Source organism: Cupressus sempervirens, chromosome 7, assembly GCF_028749045.1.
Source record: "Cupressus sempervirens isolate cs-2001-9-10 chromosome 7, ASM2874904v1, whole genome shotgun sequence".
NCBI classification, from domain to species: Eukaryota; Viridiplantae; Streptophyta; class Pinopsida; order Cupressales; family Cupressaceae; genus Cupressus; species Cupressus sempervirens.
In genome coordinates this window covers 2,200,149-2,216,383 of record NC_143124.1, presented here as the reverse complement: position 1 = coordinate 2,216,383, position 16,235 = coordinate 2,200,149, and positions in this window count along the sequence as shown.

The window sequence follows — 16,235 nt, the reverse complement described above, 5'->3', positions numbered from 1 at the left end:
TAATGTAGACTTCTTCTTCTAGTATGCCATTTAAAAAATTAGATTTACATCCATTTGATAGACTTTAAAATCTTTATAGGCAGCATATGCAAGTAGAGTTCTTACTCCTTCCATTCTAGCAACAGGGGAAAATGTTTCCCCATAGTCTATTCATTCTTCTTGAGCATAACCCTTGCATACTAGTCTAGCTTTGTTTCTAGTAATCTCACCATTCTCATCTACCTTGTTTCTGAATACCCACTTGGTGCCAGTCACATTCTTGTCAACTGGTCTAGGAACCAAACTCCAGGTTTTGTTCTTCTTTATTTGATCAATCTCTTCTTCCATAGCTTTGTACTAGTCATCATCTTGTATTGTACCATATATTGTCTTAGGTTCAGATTTGCTGATCAGACATGATTCATGTCTTAGTTTGTTCCTTGTCATTGGTCTTGCATCTTTGTCACCAATTATCTATTCAACAGGGTGATGTCTTTTTACATATTTGGATAATCTTGGCTCTGTCCTTATTTCCATGTTTGATCTTTCAAATTTAGGATCACTATGCACTTCATTGTTAGGTTGTTCTTCATCATGTGTATTGTCTTCAAAATCAGATTGTCCATTTCGTTCATTTTTCAACTCGGCTTTTGAATGCAACTCGACATTCACTGGTTGAGACTCGGCTGAGACTAAATTTTTTTATTAATTTTCAATTTGATTGACATCATTCTCATCAATAGGCATTCCTTCATAAGAATACACAAAGGTTTTGTACTCTTCCATTTTCTTTGGTTCTTCAGCTTGGACTTCTGTGTGCTCATCAAATTTTACATTTGCACTTTCCACAATTTTGTTAGTGTTAGTATTCAAACACTTGTATGCCTTATTCTAGTGGAGTAACCAAGAAATATGCCTTCGTCACTTTTTGCATCAAATTTTCCATTTCTAGCATCTTTAAGGATATAACATTTGCAACCAAACACTTTGAAATGTTTTACATTGGGTGAGTGACCATACCATAATTCAAAAGGTGTTGTATTTGTACCTTTCTTGACTTATACTCGGTTCAGTGTATGAACAGCTACACTTACAGCTTCTCTCTAGTATTTTAGAGCAACAGTCTTTTCCATCATTAATGTTCTGACACAATCAATCATAGATCTATTTCTTCTTTCAGCAATTTCATTCTTTGGGGGAGTTCTAGGAGCTATCGTTTGTCTTTTGATTCCTTTATCATTACAGAATATCTCGAATTCATTTGATGTGAATTCACCACCTCTGTCCAATCTTAGGCATTTCAAGCTTTTTCTTGTTTCCTTTTCAACTCTGGCCACATACCACTTAAACATTTGAAAAGCATCAAATTTTTGTTTTAAGAACATAACAGTCATCATCCTAGAATAGTCATCAACAAACAACATTATATATTTATCTCCTCTATAGCTTTATACTTCCATTGGACCACATAAGTCAGTATGAACTAACTCAAGTATCTCTTTAGATGTATAGTTTTTGCTCTTGAAACTTGACTTTGTCATCTTTCCTAGCTGACATTGTTTGCACATGATATTATTAGGCTTCTTCAATTTTGGTAAACCTCTGACTTTCTTCATTTTACTAATGTTGACCAGATTGTAAAAGTTGACATGACATAATCTTCTATGCCACAACCATTCATCATCAAATTTTGCAGTAAAACAAGAAACATCATCCATATCAAGGTAAAACATATTACTCCTTGTTTGATCTCCTTTTCCTATCAGTTTACCATCAGTATCATAGATTTTTGCAGTTTTGTTTCCAAATTCTACTTTGCATCCTATATTGTCTAACTGTGAGACACTCATCAAATTGTAGTTTAATCCTTCAACATAGTATGCATTATCACATGAAATTTGTTCTGTGAGCTTAATGGAACCTTTTTCTTTGATTTGACATGGAGCATCATTACCAAATCTAACACTATTTCCATCATACTGAGTACAGTTAACAAACTTACTTTTGTCTCCTGTCATGTGATGTGAGCGTCCACTATCTATGATCCACCTGTCATTCTTGTTCATACATGTTACCAGTGCTGTGGGCTCTTCTTCATTAGATTGATCCTTCATGGCTACATGAACAACTTTATCATCATTGTCATCAAAATTTTCTTCAACAATATAACACTTCTTACCTTTTTCTTTGTAATCTTTCTTGTCATCATCTCTTTTGAATTTGTTTTTGTTGCCTTCCTTGTAATCCTTTTTCTGTGTACACCTAGCAGCAATATGACCTACTTCATTGCAATTGAAACAAATGATAGGCATCTTACCTTTGAATTTTCCTTTACCTCTGTGAAATTTTCTAGCAAGCAATGCTTCCAATTGTTCCACATCTTCCTCATTAGTGCTACTGTCATTGGATACATACTTCATTTTTCTTCCTTTCTTTGATTTCATCTGTTCAGCATCTTTCAGTGATAACTTGTCCTTAAAGGCAGATTCAACATTCTCTGGTCTGTAGTTGTCAAAATTAGATAACTCAAATGTAGTGAGTCTACCTATTATACCTTCAAAACTTAGATTGTTTCCTCGTATACATCTTAGCTCTTGTATTGTTGATACTCTAATAGCATAGATAGGGAGAAAGGTTCTTAAGAGCTTACTATTAACAATATCTTTATCCAGTTGACCACTTAAACATCTTATTGCACTTACCACTTCTTTTATTCTTGCGCCATATTGAGCAACATTCTCATTTTCCTCCATTTTCATATCATCAAACTTTCCTCTAAGACTTTCTCTTTTTTCTCTTTGTACATTCTGATCTTGTCCATAGATGTCTGATAGGGCTTTCCACATTTTGAATGCAGTATCACATCCTTTGATATCATCAAATTCAGCATAGTTGAGTGCAGAGGCAATTTTCAACATTGTTTGATTATGTTCCTTCTTGTTTTTCATGTCTTCTGCAGTAAGAGTACCTATTGGATCTACATGTTCAGTGACAATTAAATTTTGGGCATAATCTCCTATAGATCCAAGATGTAGCTTCATCAAGCTTTGCCATGCAACAAAGTTGTCTTTGTTGAGCTTGGGGACTTCTCTCTTAGGCATTTTGATCTTTTTTGCTTATAGTCCCTTTAAACTGAATCAGCAGTCTGGCTCTGATACCAATTGTTAGAATTCTTTTAGAATAACTGAGGGGGGGGGGGGGGGTGTGGGTGGGTGAATTAGTTATCCAAGGTCCAAATGCCCTAATAATACTTTTTCACTACTTTTAATGAATCCATACACTTTTCATCCATTCAAACTTAAATCAACCATATTAACAAGCTACAGTAAATCAACATGCAGTGATAAAACATGCAAGATCAACACATGACACAATGATTTATGTGGAAACCCAATTTGGAAAAAACCACTAGTAACATGCTACTTGATTCTCACTCTTCTAAAGTGATGCCCTGTTAAAAGCCTACCCTATTGAAGGCTTACAACACACTATTAAATGTGACCTTGTTAGAGGATTTCACCAAACTGTTAGGAATAGGCCTAGTTAAAGGACTTTAGAACATTCACTTGGAATGTCACCCTGTTAAAGAATCTATCTCATGGCTATCAAACCAACCTAAGTCCATAGGATTTAAACTAACTATTACAATTGCTAGAAAGTAACGATAATGGCCTTTTGATCTGATATAACTTACAACATTCTTTGCAAATTTCAGATCACACTTTCAGTTCAATCCTTATGCTTGGCTTCAATCACTTCAGCTCTGATTGCTTGTCTTCTTATCAAGCTTCGTCTCCTTGAATCTTCTTACTCATCATGCCAATGCATCCATATCTGGGGTCTTCTTATTGAAACAAAGTAACTATGCTCTCTTTCCTCCTTAGCACCTCCTTCAACATTTTATGCTTTCATGCTTGACCGCGCCTCTCTCTCTCTCTCTCTCTCTCTCTCTCTCTCTCTCTCTCTCTCTCTCTCTCTCTCTCTCTCTCTTTTCTTCATGAACTTATGACTCCTTAAATAGAAATCTGATTTTGCCTTTGCCGCTCAATTCTCCTTCTCCAATTTTAGGGTTTCAAAATGGATTAGGTAGGATACAATGTATCTACCTCATATCTTGTTCTCATCTAGAGACTTCGTCAGTTGTATCCTTAAAAATGTTCTACATGGTGTTCTGTGCCACTAGCTCATCATTCTTATCTTCCATTTAATTCACAAACTTCTAAATAAAAACCTTGTCGGCTTAAATCTGGTGAATCTTCGATTTTCAAAATAATGCAACAACTTGGCATTATTGTTTTTATTGGTGCTTGGCACCTCTGTGTTACTCGACACTTATATCTGCTCGACAGTTGTATTTGCTCGACACTTGATATCACTCGACACTTGTATTTTCTTGGCACTTGATATCACTTAGCACTTGTATTTGCTTGGCACTTGATATCACTCGGCACTTGTATTTGCTTGGCACTTGATATTACTCGACACTTAAAGTTTACTCGGCTTCAACTAGGAATCTGCTTGGCATTTACTAGCTTGCTAGGCTCCTTCTCTCTAATGAACTTTAATTAGGCTTTACAAATGTCTTAGCTAAAACCTTACATCTTTGATATATTTTAGTGTGCCCATTCTCTGTGTCTTATAGTATGTCATCAAATACACTTTTTCATCAATGGCTTAGCTGATTCTTGTACTTCATTACAACATCATAACTTCAATTTTTCTCTAGGTGTACTAGTTACATCTTATTGATTACCTCCTCCTTGTCAATCAACTAACTGATAGTATTTGGATCACTAAAGCAATTGTCATTCCTGCAAGTAGCAAGTTTGACATCGATGACAAGACAATGATTGAGAACATTTTTTACCATTTTTATATATCATTCCAAGAACTTTCCTCATGATCTTTTCAATCATTTCCAACATTAAAAGTTACAAAACAAACTGTTAAGTGTGACCCTATTAAAGGATTTAATCACCCTATTAGAAGTGGCCTTGTTAGAGGTCTTAAGAATAATTTGATGGAATTGCCACCTTGTTAGAGGATTTACAAATAATTGTTAAGCCAACTTTGTTAGGAGATTTAGATCGCTGCTACAATGGTTAGAGAGTAACAATGAGATGATCTGATTTGAATGCAACTAAGTTGCTGATTATAGATCTCTATTTTGGGTTGTACTTGATCCTTCCTAATCAAATATATCTTTGCTGATCCATAAGGATATTTTGGTTATCCTTCAAATTCACTTCCTCTACTCATCGTTAGATCTTCAATCACATCATCATCTCTTACACTTTCACGCTTTGAAATCACAACTTGACCCTATAATAATATCTTCCACTTTGTCAAGTTGGCTCAGAATAATCAATATTCATCACCTTAGTCAATTGGAATCAATAGATAAATCAATTAAGCTTAATACAAGAAAATAAGAAAATCCTTTGTTAGCTGACCTAGCTCGATATAAACTAACTCAGAGATGATTTCCTTAGTTAACCAACAAAAGCTTGATTAATACTGCAAACTTATGAAAATCCTTTAGTAACCAAGTGAGTTCGATTAGCACTGGTTCTATCCAACTTTCCTTCTTTACTTGAGTGAGCTCAGTGAACACTCACTTTTTGCAACTTTTCCTTTGACACCCGAGTGAACTAGGTAGACACTACCCTTTGTATTAGGTAAACATAGGAATGATTGATAGACACTGAGAATTGTCTTCACTACCCAAGTGAGCTCAACATATATTGATTGATAGTGATATGAAATTTGTGTAACATCAAAGACAACATATAATTAATCAATGATATCCAACAATCTCCCTCTTTGGCATTGATGGAAACACAACATGTATGAGATCTAGCAATGAAGTTTTCAATTTTAGACTTGAGAACTCCCTCTATCAGTATGAGCTCTTCCTTTTACTGGATTAGTTTGCAACATCTGTTACCAAGTTCATTCAGAACACTCTCCCTCTTTCAACAAACTTTTTCTTTGGAAACTTCTCCCTCTTTAGTTCTTAACTTTATTTTGGTTCAAAAATTTCTTAGAGATATGACAATAAAATTCTCCCTCTTTGACAACACATGTCAAAGACAATAATTCTATAAACACCAATGTACCTTAAGTACTAATTCATCTACAATATGCCCTTGGTAATTCTGCACCAACTTATTGATCTTCAAGAGGTTCTAGTTTATGTGTTCACTAAATTTGGTTTTAGTGAATTTTAGATAGGGGAATGAACCCTAGCTTACCTCTTAGATACATAAATGCATCCTTAGGTAATGACTTGGCGAATATGTCTGCAATCTATTCCTTTGTATTCACATATTCCAATTTGAATTCTTTATCTTGCACTAACTCTCTTAAGAAGTGATATTTTATAACAATATGCATTACTAGATTTTTTGATATGTTGATTGCACTGGTGTTATCAAAATATATGACAACTGGATCTTTGATATCTACATTCATTCCTTCCAACAGTTGTTTGAACCAAACAATGTTAGAACAATTGACTACTGCTACTACATATTTTGCCTCTGCTATGGATTGAGATGTATAATTTTTCTTCTTGCTTGTCCAAGATACTAGTATTTTACCAAGAAAGAATGCTCCACCGCTAGTGCTTTTTTGTAATCAAGACTTCCTACCCAATCAGCATCAGTAAATACTTTCAAGTCTAAATTGCCTCCAAGTTTATACCATAAACCATAGTCTTTAGTACCTTTCAGATACCTCGTGATTCACTTGATTGTCATCATGTGATTTTCCTTGAGATTTGCTAAGAATCTTGCCACTATTCCAACTACTAGAGCAATATTAGGCCTTAGGTGTACTACACACTATAATTTTCCAATCATTGATCTATAAGTGGTCTTATCTACTTCTTTGGAATCATTATTTTTGGAAACCCTATGTCTAGTAGACATAGATGTTCCAACTAGTCCTGAATCTTCCATTCCAAATTTCTTCAATATCTCCTTGATATACTTAGATTGAGTGATGTAGATACCATTCTTGTTCTGTTGTATCTACAGACCAAAAAATAATTTTATTTCACCAAACATGGACATCTCAAATTCTTTACTCATTTTTGTCTGAAAATGCTTTGCATAAGTCATCATTTCTTGTAAATAGAGTATCATCAATGAATATTTCTGCCAGCACAATCTTCTTGTCTAGTCCTTCCTTGATATATAGACTACTATTGTCATTTTTCTTTTGGAAACCAATCTATACCAAATAATTATGAAGTCTTTCATACCAAGCTCTAGGAGCTTGCTTGAGACCATATAATGCTTTGTGTAGTTTGCAAACCATGTCTCTTCTGCTAGGATCTACAAATCCTTCTGGTTGTTCAATGTAAACTTCTTCATCAAGAATTCCATTCAAAAATGCAGCTTTGACATCCATTTGACATACTTTAAATCCTTTGTGTGTTGCATATGCTAGTAAGGTTCCAACACCCTCTAGTCTTGCCACATGAGTAAAAGTTTCACCATAGTCAATACCTTCTTCTTGAGAATAACCTTTGCACACCAATCTTGCTTTGTTTCTTGATACTTTTCCATCTTCATTCAACTTATTTCTAAATACCCACTTTGTAAAAATTACATTTTTATCCTTGGGTCTAGGAACAAGAGTCCAAGTTTTGTTCTTTTCTATCTGTTCCATTTCTTCATTCATTATTTTAATCCAAATTTCATTTTTTAGAGCATCTTTAACACTTCTAGGTTCAAATTCAGCAAGTAGACATGTACCTTTTAATTTGCTTCTTGTCATTGTTCCATCAGATTTGTCTCCAATGATCTGATTAGGTGCATGATGACTTTTGACATATCTTGTTAACATAGGCTCCTTGGTCTTTGAATGAGTTCCACCATCTTCTTGATTTTCAGTTTCAACATTGAGTCCTTTTGTCTATGACTTGGGTCCATCAGGCTCAATTTGAACTAGCTCGGTAGCCTCTAATTGTGACTCAGGTCCTTGTAGCTCAGGTTGCACTGTCTGCAACTCAATAACTATAGGAGTTTCTGGGGACTTGAGAGATGAAGCTTCTTTTATTTCAGATAGATTTGGTAGGGTATCAAGTTCATATTAAACAAATCTTCTGTAATCTTTAGGTTCCTTTGTGCTTTCTTCTTCACCCTTTTTCACAAATTCATCAATTTTGACTTTCTATGATTTTGTGAGTAGGCAAAGTCAAATATCTTTATGCTTTAGGTTTGTAGGAGTATCCTAGAAATATGACTTCATCATATTTTACATCAAATTTTCCTTTTCTAGATTCTTTCAATATATAACATTTGCTGCCAAATACTTTCAAGTAACTTACATTAAGTTTGTAGCCATACCACAGTTGATAAGGTGGTTTATTTGAATCTCTCTTTAACTAAAATCTATTAAAGGTATGAACTAAAGTGCTAATAGCTTCCTTCCAATATTTGAGAGCAACATTCTTTTCAATCATCAGGGTTCTTGCACAATCCATGATAGATCTATTTCTTCTTTCTGCTATACCATTCTGCTGTGGTGTACCAAGAGTTGATATTTATCTTTTAATTCCTCTTTCAATGTAGAAATTATTGAATTCATGGGAGATGATTTCACCACCTCTTTCTAATCTTAAGAATTTCAACCTTTTTCTAGTTTCCTTTTCTACTCTTGCCAAATACCACTTGAATTTTTGAAAGACTTCTAATTTATCTTTTTGACACATTATTGTCATCATTCTAGAATAGCCATCAACAAAAAGAATGAATTTTTTTTCTCCACTATAGCTTTCTATTCCAATAGGTCCACATAAATCTATATGAATAATTTCCAAGACTTCTTCTGACTGATAGTCTTTTCTTTTAAAGCTAGTCTTTCCCATCCTACCAATTTCGCAATTCTTGCATAGACCCATGTTAGGTTTCTTCAAACTAGGGATACCTCTTACTCTTCTATGTTTTCTTATCTTGACCAAATTATCAAAATTGACATGACATAGCCTTTTGTGCCATAACTAGCTTTCCTCTACTTGAGCAATACAACATGAACAATCACTGAGATCAAGATAAGATAGATTACCTTTTGTTTGCTAGCTAGATCCAAACAAATTTCCTTTCTTGTCCAGTAGTTTGGCTTGTCCATTCATAAATTCTACCTTGAATCCAATGTTATTCAGCTATGCCACACTAAGTAGATTATGCTTTAGTCCTTCAACCCAATAAGCATTTTCACATACAAGTTCTTTAGTCAACAAGATACGTCCTTTTCCTTTTATGTTACAAGGTTCATTATTTCCAAATCTTACACTACCTCCATCTAATATTCCATATACTCAAATTTTGTTTTGTCACTAGTCATATGATGTGAGTAGCCACTATCAATAATACGTATATCATTTTTTCTAACATGAGAGATAAGTGCTATTTTGTCTCCTTCATCATCAGATTCATCTTTTACAACAATATATACCATTTCATCTTCATTGTTATCAAATTTTTTAGCTATAAAACAATATTTTTTTACCTTTGTCTTTGAAGTTCTTGCGATTCTTGGAGTCCTTCTTGCCTTTATGTTTATTTCTTTTCTTCTTATCCTTGTTTACCTTGTTTGGATAGTTAGTAGCAATGTGACCAATTTCTTTACAAGAGAAGCAGATCAAAGGAACTTTACCATTGTACTTTCCTCTACCTTTGGAATAATTTCTTGCGAGCAGGGCCTCAACATTTTCAAGATCATTGTCTAAACTTTCTTCTGATGATCCATCTTCTTCACTTCCTGATTGATTGGATTTTTTCTTTTTGCCTTTTTCTTTGAGTGTGAGTTTAGCTTTAAATGCAGATTCAATATTCTTTGAAGTAGGAACATAGTTATCATAGTTATCTAATTCAAAAGCTATCAATCTTCCAACCTTCCAACTAGAGCATACAAGCCTAATTTGTTATTTGAATCACATCTCATTTCTTGAATAGAAGATACTCTAATTACATAAATAGGAAGAAGAGTTGTAAGCACTTTACTTACAACAATTTCTTCTTTAATGTCTCCTCTAGATGCTTTGATTGCACTTACATTAGCCTTGATCCTTTCCACATATTTTGCAATGTTTTCATCTTCTCTGATTCTCATTTGATCAAATTATTCTCTAAGGCTTTTTACATTGGCTCTTTTTACATTGTCATCTCCTCCATAGATATCTTTTAGTTTGTTCCACATTTCAAAAGTAGTTTTTTAGTTCTTTACCTCATCAAATTCAACTTAACTAAGAGCAAATGCAATATCAATCATCATGATATTATGATTCTTCTTTTCACCAATGTCTTCAACTGATAAATTTCCAGTGGGAGTCTTGTATTCCACATCAAGATACTTGCAACCTAAATCACTGATGGTAGCCAGTTATAGCCTCATAAGTCTTTGCCATGCTACAAGATTATCTCTATTCAACTTGAGAATCTCTCATTTGTAAGACATCCTGATCTTTAGCTTAGGTCCTTGAAATCTTCTTTGCAAACACCAAAAGCTCTAATACCAATTCTTGGAAATATAAGAGGAGTAATTGAAAGGGGAGAGGTGAATAAATCACTACAAAAATAAATCCTAGATCTCTTAGATGTTAGTACCAAATGAAAATAGATAATTGAATACTACTAAATCTTGGTAAACACACACATAATACTATAACTCGGTAGCAATTGGATTAGGTCGGTAAATGATTAACAAATAAGCCTTTAGAAGTTATCTGTTATTACCATTACTTTAACATAGTTGAAAAAACATAAAATGAAATAGCATGAACACATTTGACACCAAGATTTAATGTGGAAACCCAATTTGGGAAAATCACCAATTGCAACTAGTTACTATTTTTTCACTCTTTTGAAGTGAGCCCTGTTAGGAGCCAACCCTGTTAAAGGTTATAAAACACACTATTAGGTGGGACCCTGTTAAAGGATTTAATCACCCTATTAGAAGTGGCCTTATTAGAGGTCTTGAGAACAATTCAATGGAATTGCCACCTTGTTAGAGGATTTATAAATAGCTGTTAAGCCAACTCTATTAGGAGATTTAGATTACTCCTACAATGGTTAGAGAGTAAAAATGAGATGAATTGATTTAAGTGCAACTAAATTGCTGATTACAAATCTCTATTCTGGCTTGTACTTGATCCTTCTTGATTGAATATATCTTTGCTGCTCCATAAGAATATTCTACTTATCCTTCAAATTTTCTTCCTCTGCTCATCATTAGATCTTCAATCACATCATCTCTTACACTTTCACACTTTAAAATCACAACTTGACATTATACTTATATCTTCCACTTTGTCAAGTTAGCTCAAATATAACTTAGAACAATCAATATTCATCACCTTAGTTAGCTAGAATCAATAGATAAATCAATTAAGATTAATAGAACAAAATAAGAAAATCCTTTGTTAGCTGACCTAGCTTAGTAGAACTAACTCAAAGATGATTTCTTTTGTTAACCAACAGAAACTCAGTTAAAACTACAAACTTACGAAAATCCTTTGGCAACTAAGTGAGCTTGGTTAGCACTGGTTCCATCCAACTTTCCTTCATTACTTGAGTGAGCTTGATTAACACTTGTTTTTTGCAACTTTTTGCTTGATGCCTGAGTGAAATCGATAGACACTACCTTCTGAACTAGGTAAACACAAGAATGCTCGGTAGACACTAAGAACTATCTTCACTACCCAAATGAGCTTGACATATACTACCTGATAATGATATGAAATTTGTGTAACATTTAAGACAACACACAATCAATTGTATCCAAAAGAACACATCATAAGAGCTTCCTTCATCAGATTCTTCTATAAGATCCCCTGCTAACTCATTAATCCTCTTATCATGGTTATTCTTCTCATAGAAGTTCATTGACATGGGAATTCCTATTTGATGAAAAGACTCAAAAAGAGGATTTCCTTGAACTTTGAATGATCCATAAGACATTAGTTTCACTTCCATTAGATTAAAAGAACTTTTTTCATATCCACATAGCTTTAATTTTCAACATGTTTAATGATATCTTGTTATTTTGAATGAGTGATTTTGAGTTCCACAAATTATAGTAAGCTAAAGAAACAATATCAAGTAAAGTAAATTTACAAGTAGATTGTGGAACCTTCAATGTAATTCTCATTCTCTATAATGTATTGATTATAACTATTTCTTGTGCTTGGATTTGGAAATACATTTTCCCATTACATTATTAGGTCTTGAATCTGTCACTAATAAATTCAAACACATTTGAAAAAATGTGGTAGCTCTGTAATGGCATACAAAACCATTAATATTGTATCTCATTTTGGTTTGTTATTATGAGTTGATAAATTTGAAATTGAAACTATAGATTTGCATCTAATTATCTATTTTTACCATTTTAGTTGATTTCTTACAACTATCACACTGTAATATACACTACAACACTTGTTATAATCAATTTATATAGATTTATATCTAATTACCTATTTTTACCATTTTACCTGATTTCCTACAAATGTCACACTCACATATAAACTACATTCCTTGTTATAATTGATTTATATCTATAATTTTAATGAAACTATCAATTTATTGAATTGATTTTAAACACATAAAAATATATAATCATTTAGAATCATCTATTATCAATTAATAGGACAAAAAATTGAAGATGCTAATTTTTTTACTAGGTCGAGTCTATACACAAATTTTTTAAATTGTGATGTTTGGGTTTGGATCTTAAAATTTTATCAATTTTTAAAAAATAACACGGTGAACCTTTATTACAAAATAATCTCTAATAAATATAGCTGACTACATAGATTTAAGAAATAAAAAAAGATAATAGAAGACAAAAGCCCAACCTTGTCTTATTTTATTAGACACTCCATTACAAATTTCATATTCTATTCAGCTAAAAAACCAAGTTAACTCTCCAAATTGAGATCAGATTGGGCAATTATAGGAAATTAGGGCTTAGGGTTTAGTTTATCTTTCATTTCTTTTGGATAATCTCCTCTTACAAATCCAACAATGGAAGGAGAAATCAATTCTTGGATGATCTAGAACAAGGAAATTGGAGAAGAGCTAGAAATGAAAATTGAAGTTGTCAAAAAAGAATTTGTGAATGTTAAGAAAAGTGGAATGAGGAAGGAGGTGAAACTCTTTTTGAGTTGAACGAGAAGCTAAAGTGATTAAGAATTATTGATTCAGACTTGATGGTGGAAATATTTAAGAAATAGAAGCTAAGAGAAAACTATCATATATTAACTTAACATAGATTTTATTTATTTTCAATGGGTAAAAGCACAAAGCTATGTCACCTTTCAAGTTCACTTATTAGACCAACTAAATTTGAGTACTTTTATCTAAATATCAATTTTCTTCAAACATATGATCTAGATAAATTGATTCTAGCTAACTTATATATATTTTGACACTTTTCCAATTGGACATGTCTATTAAATGCATGTTTTATACTAGTTTGTATCCAATTACTAAAAAAATCAAATTATTTCAGAGAACTAGCATTGCAATAACTCTTACTATTTTTGATGATATTTTTTAAGGAAAATATAAACACCATTTTATAAAGCTCAAAGTCAAGAATAGTCTCATATAGAGTTTATAGTGTTTTAATTAGATATAATATATTGTAATTAAAAAATTCTACAAGCACGTATTTTAATAATCGAAAACATTTCAATTTTGAGGAAGAAAAAAATACTAAATCATATGATTTAAAAAAAATAAATTATATGGTGTTCTAGAGGAGAGAGTTCTCTTCCATAATATATAATGTTTATTCTAGTTAGAATAAATTTGTTTTGAAAAATGTGGTGGGAGATGAAAACTACCGATTTCACGTGAGTTGATATTTGAACCATTATAAAAGAGAAAATATAGGTCTAAAGCCAATTTTTATTTTTGATTGTTATAGCTATATATGTTATCTATAACATAGTCAAAGTTCAAATTTAAATAAGTTTATTTCCATATAGTTTTGTGGTGGGAACTAAACCCCTAATGTTCAACATTTTTCAACAACAAAAAAAATTATCTAGATAAAAATTGGGAAAATACATTAATTCTTATTTGAAATAATTATTAAAAATTATTATCCTAAACTTCATCCATTTCTACACATTTCATTAGTTTACTTCATTTTCAAATTCTAAAAAATAGTAACAGTTTTACATCATTGAAGGTGAATAGTTTGTTGGAAATATTCAAGACTAAGCTAAGTTGCTGAGAGGGGAAGGGTGAATTAGTAACTTCTAAAACTTCAACAATTTCAACTTTTAATCCAGCCATTTAATTAACATTTATCCATAATATAAATTCTGATCTAATTACATGCACAAGAAACTAAAAGCATTCATAACACTGAGACAAAGATTTGGTGACCAAGAAACCTTCCAAATAGAAAGTAAAACTGGAGTGGGGATGATACCCACAACTTTAGTAATGTAGTATAAAGTTAGCCTACTAAAGCTTACATTGACCACTTCTAATGATCTACCCTGTTAGGAGCAATAAGGACTGCTAGGTCCACCTTGTGCAAGGATTTACAAACATACAATCAAGTATGCATGCGGTAAAGAGATTTACAAAATATTTTTAGGTCTACCTTGTGAAAGAATTTGATTGATCCATCTGTTAGGATAAAGCAGTAGTAGATCTTTGATCTACAACTTAGTTTTTCAAATGAGATTCCTTTGTATACTGATCACTTTTCTGTGATATATATGTCATTGCTACTCCTTATGCTGTTATGACCTTTACAATTCACTCCTTTTGCTTTTCTCTAATGTAATTCACATTCATATTTTCACACATTACATACATCCATACATCATCATACATTGGATATGATACAATGCATTACATATATATCAATCCAATTATATAAATTACAAAGTCAACAATCATACAAGTTACCACAAATGTTATAGAGTTGGCCCACATGAAGAAATTCGGGTTATGAAGACTAACTTGGTGAGGTTCTGATACTTGACACCTACTATGAATATTCGATATCATCATGCACTTAGCAGACGTAGAAGCTCGGTCCATATTGATCCCTTGTAATTAGTTCTAAACTCAGTCTACACTAGTGAATCGGTAGACGTTATGAAACTTGCCATATAAACTAAGTCTCTTGATTTACACTATATGACTCGAAAAACATTCTCACCTCAAGCTCGGTATAAATTGAGTTTCTTGGTTAACATTGGAAATCTCTGTTAACAATAGACTCTCATCACATACACTATGAACTTGGTGAACACTGCACTGCTCAATAACCATTGATAAACTCGACATCAACTGAAATGCATAGTTTACATTGCCAGTCTTCACATGAACTAAATCTGCTTGATAACCATTGGGATGTCTTCAAAGGACTCTTTAGCAACTGCAGAACTCGATGACAACTAAAATACATGGCAAACACTATGAACTGTACAATGAACTCAGTAGCTATATACAATTTGAATAAGTGTGTGTCACTTATAACAAATTTGACTGATATGCCAACAATCTCCCACTTTGGCATTAGTGACAAAAACACTTATCAGCCAAAACTAAATACCTTATATCAATCAACATGCTTCATAGAGTATGCTATTTTTGGGATTTTTCAAAATTGATTTTGTAAGGTGTATATAGTATACTATACATCTTCCTGCTATATACAACATGTCTTTCTTATTGCAAGTTCTCCCTTGTAGCATATTTCTCCTCATACTATGTGTCTCTCTATGTATATGTCTTATTCCCCCATAACATAAGGCTTTCTCCAATATAACTTTTCTCCCCCTTTTTGACAGTAATGCCAAAGCTTTATTCTATTTTATTTACATAGAAACACCAAAATGAGACAAAAATTCAGAATGTACCTTAAGAATGATTGCAAAAGTTTTGTCCCAATTTTCTCGTAGAAACTTACATGTATGAAGTGCAATTTGTACTTCTGCTAACAATTCTATCATATGGTTTGCAATAGAGAAGTTATTGTCATGGATTAGAGTTTTTGAATATGCAATATGTTTTGTAATGCATCCATGTTGGGAAGGATCATGTTCTGAATGTCAATCAATGTAGATCTAATCCTTATTTCTTGTTTTAGCAATTTTGCTTGCATTTTTGACAAGAAACTTATTTTCTTGAAGTGTGTAGAGCTTAAACTGGGGTCAAGTTGTAGCTGCTAAGCACTAACCTTTAGATCTTCATCTATTTTGGACAATTTGTCCT